Genomic DNA, 6,123 nt, shown 5'->3' on the forward strand with positions numbered 1-6,123 from the left:
CCAAAAGAAGACATTCCCATATTATCCATATATAGCCCAGGGACATGTTTCTGTGGTTTTTATTCTGCTGACTTGGAAGGAAACAATCGTAAGGAGACCTTTATCCTCACTTTTATTCTATACTACATTTTAAACATATGGTAACTTTGCATAGGTTCACAAAAACACAAATTTATCACTAATCCATTTTTCCTCAGTATTCTGGTAGTTCAGGTCACAATTTAACCATGGTCAAACCAGGCTCGGCACCTGTGTTTCATGACACTCACCCATCCGTTCTGTTTTCCTCTACTATCAAATATCCTAAAAAGTAGAGATGACTTCACTAATGGCTTTAATGTACAGTGGTCCCTTGTTTATTGCGGGGGTTACCTTCTAAAAATAACCCGCAATAGGCAAAATCTGCGAAGTAGTCAGCTTTATTTTTTACAATTATTAGATATATTTTAAGGCTGTAAAACCCCTCACCATACAGTTTATACACTTTTCTCAGACAGGCGTTAACATTTTCTCACATTCACATTTGTCTTGCAAACAGGCAGCACTTAAAAGTCCCACTGCTAGCGATTGAACATTTATGTAAATTTGGCAAGCCGAACGCATTCTGTACTGTACAGAGACACGGCACGGAGGAGATTGATTGACATTGGTCTACAGTCCCTTAGCCAATCAGGACGCAGAACACAATGCGCGTTCATACACTGAAAAAAAAAAAGCATGCAAAATTGCACTAAAAAAATTCGCGAAACAGCGAGGCCAGGAAAGGTGAACCGCGTTATAGCAAGGGACTACTGTATTTATTAAAGCCTTATTGCTTCCAAGAATGATAAAATGAATAGTGCTGCAGTGACATAACACGGGGGTAGGCAGCAGCTCATTGCAATTAAGCAAAAAAGTAAACATCAGATCTGCGAGAGCATCTTGACCCTTCAAAGCATGATGGTGTTTCATTTCATCCATGACTTTACATTGGTGATGATGGTATCCTGCTGTTCTGGGCCCCCCCATTATTCACTTGGAAGGATAATCGTAATTGCTTAATGTGGTGTGAAAAAATGGTAAATGGTTGCTTCACACATAGGAAAGAATGTATGTGATGATGAGCCAGCACCTGTCTACATGCAGCTGGCCTTCACAGACACAGCTCAGGTTATCTCCCTCAGTCATTAGATATAAAACAGTAGATGATAAGTAAGATGATAGTAATTCGTGATAAGACTGTAGGACACTTGCAATTAATAACCTTACGGCTAATGTGATTTGAGGATTTGTTGTCGTTGGATGTAAACAGTTAAATAAATACAGGTACCTAAGGAGTTCTCAGACTTTTTCTTTTTTTAAATTAATTTCATGTTTCTTTAATTGGGTTGTTTACTTGGTCGTAATAGAATAAAGCAGTTATTTCAGTAGTCTAGCCAAACAAAGTCTGTCATGTGGAGTTTGAGTCAGGCTCCAGTGATGCCTCAATAAGTGGCTCCTATTATTGACTATTGTTTCTGATGGCATCAGTGGCCAAATTCACATTTGTCAGAACGTTCTCCACATCCTTTTGTTCACATATTCGCTTTTGTAAATATTTCTGGTCAACAATGGTTGTTTACATGGCAAATCTGAAATTGTTGAGGTGCTGTTTGTAAGGGATACATGCCATGGCTAGAATGGCTGCTGGACATACATTGTGCACCATGTACCATACATATACAATAGTGATGGCAAAAAGAATAGATTTTTTAAAATCAATATATCACAAAATACAATATGGCAGATGTTTGTAAAATCACTTCCATTAAAATCCATTGGATTTCACAGGCTGCAAGTTATGATTATTTGTATTATGGACCATGAACTTGTTTCCCTCTTGTTTCTCTATAAAATGTCAGAAAGTAGCAAAAAGTACCCTCACAAGTTCACGGAGCCCAAGGCTCATGAATTTTCTGCAACTCAGTGATTCATTCTCTACTTTTCATGTATAAAACAAAAAGTAAAAAGTTCTGCAAAACAATAACACGATACGATCATACATGAATCCCCTAAATGTGAAGGTTAAATTATTGCCCATCCCCACTATACACTGCAAATAATGTTGGTGGTCCATACACTGTATAAGCCTGAGTATAAGCCTGCCGGGTGCTAAAGCACTCATCAGGCCTTTAAGGAGCCACAGATGACACTTGGTATTAAAATGTCAAATTGCCCTCCACTCAGACTAAAGTGATTTTAGTTGTGATTATGCACTATTTCCCCCCTGTCAACAGCAGAAAAAAATAATCAAAAAATGTGCTAATTGGTCATGGGGATTGGTGGGAGACTTCAGTATTTTATGTCTTTGACTTCCAAATGAGTTTCGGAAAGGAGAGGCTGTCACTCTGGCATAGAGGTTTTGGGGAGAAGGAGGAGGGGCGGCTGCTGGCGCGGGCTCAAATTGAAATGATGCACTGTTCCCCCTCACTGCGGCTAGAGCTCACAGTAATTAAATGCCTCATTGTTGCTTCTTGGGAATTTGTATTGAATATTTCATCCAGCGTAATGATTATTTGGGTGTGGGTGGGACGTGGATGTAATCACCTTGGCTGGCTCTTTGATGAAATACTTGGTTTGGTGGTTGTGCTTTATAGCCGTTTTAAGTGCCCTTCTGGGTTTTTACTTTACTTAATGCTCATGCAATTTCACACTGCTGTTATCCAGTACTGGTCCTAATGCTATTGATTATTGGCTTCCAAATTCCAGAAGTCTGTCTGTAATTTCTGAATGTATTTACGCTTCTCTGTAATTTGCTGAAGAGAATACACGACATGACAATGACATGACCTCAAAACCTGCAAATTAAAATGTGTCTTTCATATTTATTCCCCGCAGAGGACGCCGGTCAACAGTGGCGAAGCTTTTCGGTGGTTCTTTTAAAGAGGCAAGACATGGCCGCCCCATCCAGCAGCAGGAAGCCAGGTGGGACTCTTGACTCTCTGCCAGGAGCACTTGATGGGTTCACAGAACCCAATGCGCCCAACACTTTTGTGGAGGACGAGAGAAGAAAAGTGGACAGACGAAAAGATAAATGAAAACATAATGGTGTTGTTTTAACTCTGTAATTTCCTTTTCTGTGTAATTATTGTACCTTTTGACAGTATCATAATGTATATTTTTGGTGTCTATGAATGTGTTTTCAGTGTTGTGGCTGTAGGTTTACAGCCAATCCTATGTAAAGGACTCAAACAGACAATCATACAATCATACTGAATCCGTCAAACAGAAGAGGCCACAAGGATTGATGATGTAACAAACACAACACACTTTACCCTGGAGCAATAATCTATTCTGTTGATTATTCTTCAACCTTTCATTTCTGTTGACTCTTGAATTATGTTATCAAACTGAATCATCTTCTAGTTTTGCCCTTTTTTCATCTGAAAACCATATTTTCAAATGCCATGCTAATGCTAAAACCATCACTAGCAGTGTGATGCGTCTCCTTGAGAACAATGACATGAAGGATGGTATTCTATGACGGACTTGTTGACATGTATCCTCATTTGGGTGGCTCACTGCAGAACAGGGCACATTGTCTTGTGTGGTGAGTTGCACTTCTTTACAGTCTAATTGGGTATCATTTGATTGCGACAGCACCAGAGGTTTATGAGTCAGACCGCTGTCTGGACGCAGGTCATCAAACCTTTTTTTTTTTTCTCAGTTTGGATCACTAAAGGTTGTAACTGTCTAAAAGGTAGAGAGTAATGCCAGTAAAGGAATTGTATGTTATGTTGAAAACGTTCAAATTTAGAATTAATTACAGTACACTATACATATTTGACATATCAGATGTTGTTCTGGAGCTAAGGGGACTTTTCTCCAGCAGAGGAAACAACAGTCCTTTCTCCTGCAAAGTAACGTTAACACATTCCAAAAACGAAAATTATTCAATAAGTTACTCATTGTCTTAAACCCTGTTGTTGCATGTGTAAATGTGTTTTGGTTTTAAAGATTACTAAGAATTTGTAAATTGTTGTTGTGATGCTTTTATGTGTTAAAATAAAAAAAGGACTTCAGTAAAAGACATCTTGACAGCAAATGTTTGATGTGGAGGAATCACACCAAAGACAGGAAAATAAATCCACTAATGACAAAAAAAAGTGATATGTGATCATTACGATCAATCAGTGATCAATTATGATCACCCGATAAAAAAAGCATTTTTTTCCTCCTGCAAAAGCGTCAACAGAAATAACAACCAGGAGGAGACGGGAGGAATATAACAACATTGGTTGCCTCCCCAGTCACGTATTCCCTTGAATACTAAAATGTTGCATGGAGAAGAGTGGTTCCCAGAGGCAGCAGACTTTAAAGGACTAGTGAAATCCCATGTGGTTTGTCATGCTGGAATGCACTTGGGGGGAGCACAGGGAGAAAGGGGGGATGAGGGAAGGAAGAGAAGGGAGGATGGTGGCGGGGGGGTGGGTGAAGCAAGACAGGCTCCTGAGATAGCTTGAGCAAGTGAGCGATTGCCGGTTCTTTGGGTTTCAGGGGTGGGAGGTAGGAATAGTTATGGGAAGTGTGGTGGAGGGAAGGAGAGGACAGAGGCATATTTGGGTGGTAGCTGAGGTGGGGAGGGGCATCATTGCTGAGCGGAGAAGGAGGAAATCATCCGGGACCGACTTCTCCCCTGACTGAACACGCTTGCCATCACCCAAATTGAGCTGCTGACTGGTTAGGGCCGGCCAGGAAGACGGCTTGAAGTGCTCTGTAGGAGCAGTGTTCACAGCGATGTGGCGTCTGAGGTGCCCAATCCTCCTCGCTGGTCATCAGAGGTTGATAACGTGCATCAGGGTGCACTGCCTCACTCAGTCCTTGGCCGGTGAGATTAAATAACATCAGAGACAGCTCTCTCTAATCCCCCCCCCCACCTCCCACTCTGCGCTCTGAAACTGGGATTTAAAGTCCTCGGGCCCCGGCGGTACTGTTCAGTTTCCTGCTTCAGACAGACCAAGGCTGAGGATATAGCACGGCTACATTAGCATGTCAGTTAGTGGCAGGAATATATGACACGTCCTCAGTCGTACAGGGTCAAGCCAATGTCCTTTGGAAAATGCCTCACCAAAAACCAATTTTTTTTTTTTTTACAAATATCACATGGAGATGATCCTGTTCCGAACCTGCTCTCCATCAAACCAGTTTCTCATAACACACTTTTAAGCCGTCCATTACATCTTGAGGAAATGTGCTCATTTGTTTTCTTTCAAGGAGTTAAATGAGAAGATTGATGACCACCCTGATATCTGCGTGCATGACAGCAAGTTAGTTAGCATAGCTTAGCTAGGATGTTGAAACAGATCGCCTGGCTCGCTCCAAAGTTTAAAAATAATCCTACAAAACCCCACTGAAGATGACTAATCACTACACTATATCTCATTAGTTTGATATGTAAAAATATATGATATGTGGTTTTAGAGGACGTTACATGCTGTAACTATTTCTTGACAAACAATATCTGTGTCTACGTCTGTGGATAGCAGGAAAAAGACACAAAATGGTGTTTTTACATTACTGTTAGTGTAGGATTACACAAACAAGATACAATGTGCTACATTGTGAGCTATAGAGGTGCTGATCGATTTATTCAGTTGTGTAAATCTGAGGCATAAATTTCCATTTTTGGTGAAAAGATTAACTGTCAAACCGTCCAAACATTACTGATTCAGATATTCACCAGATCCTGCTGCAGGTGTCACCCTGAGTTTGAGTTCATGCTCTGCATCGAGATGACTTACAGACTGCCCTTCAGACATTTTACAGCAGTAAAATGCGGACCTCGCAGCATCATATGTAACTGTTGCAAGTGTCATTTCTGTCAAAACAAATAGACATCAGTTCTTGAAAAGCATTGCAAGGTATATAGGTCATCAAGTTTTGTCACTATGAAAAGAATCAGATTTCTTGAAGGGGAGGAGGAGGAGTCAAAAAGTTTACATATGTGTGTGTGTGTGTGTGTGTGGTATTCTGATCAAAAGACATTGGCAAAAATGTCTTAGCATATCATATCCAACCTTTCAATCCAATTATAATCAACTACTGTGTCATTCAGTGCTGAGTAACTGATCAGGTCCAATAGGCTACGCCTTCATTCGGTAGGTT

Source organism: Pempheris klunzingeri, chromosome 3, assembly GCF_042242105.1.
Source record: "Pempheris klunzingeri isolate RE-2024b chromosome 3, fPemKlu1.hap1, whole genome shotgun sequence".
In the NCBI taxonomy this organism is placed as follows: Eukaryota; Metazoa; Chordata; class Actinopteri; order Acropomatiformes; family Pempheridae; genus Pempheris; species Pempheris klunzingeri.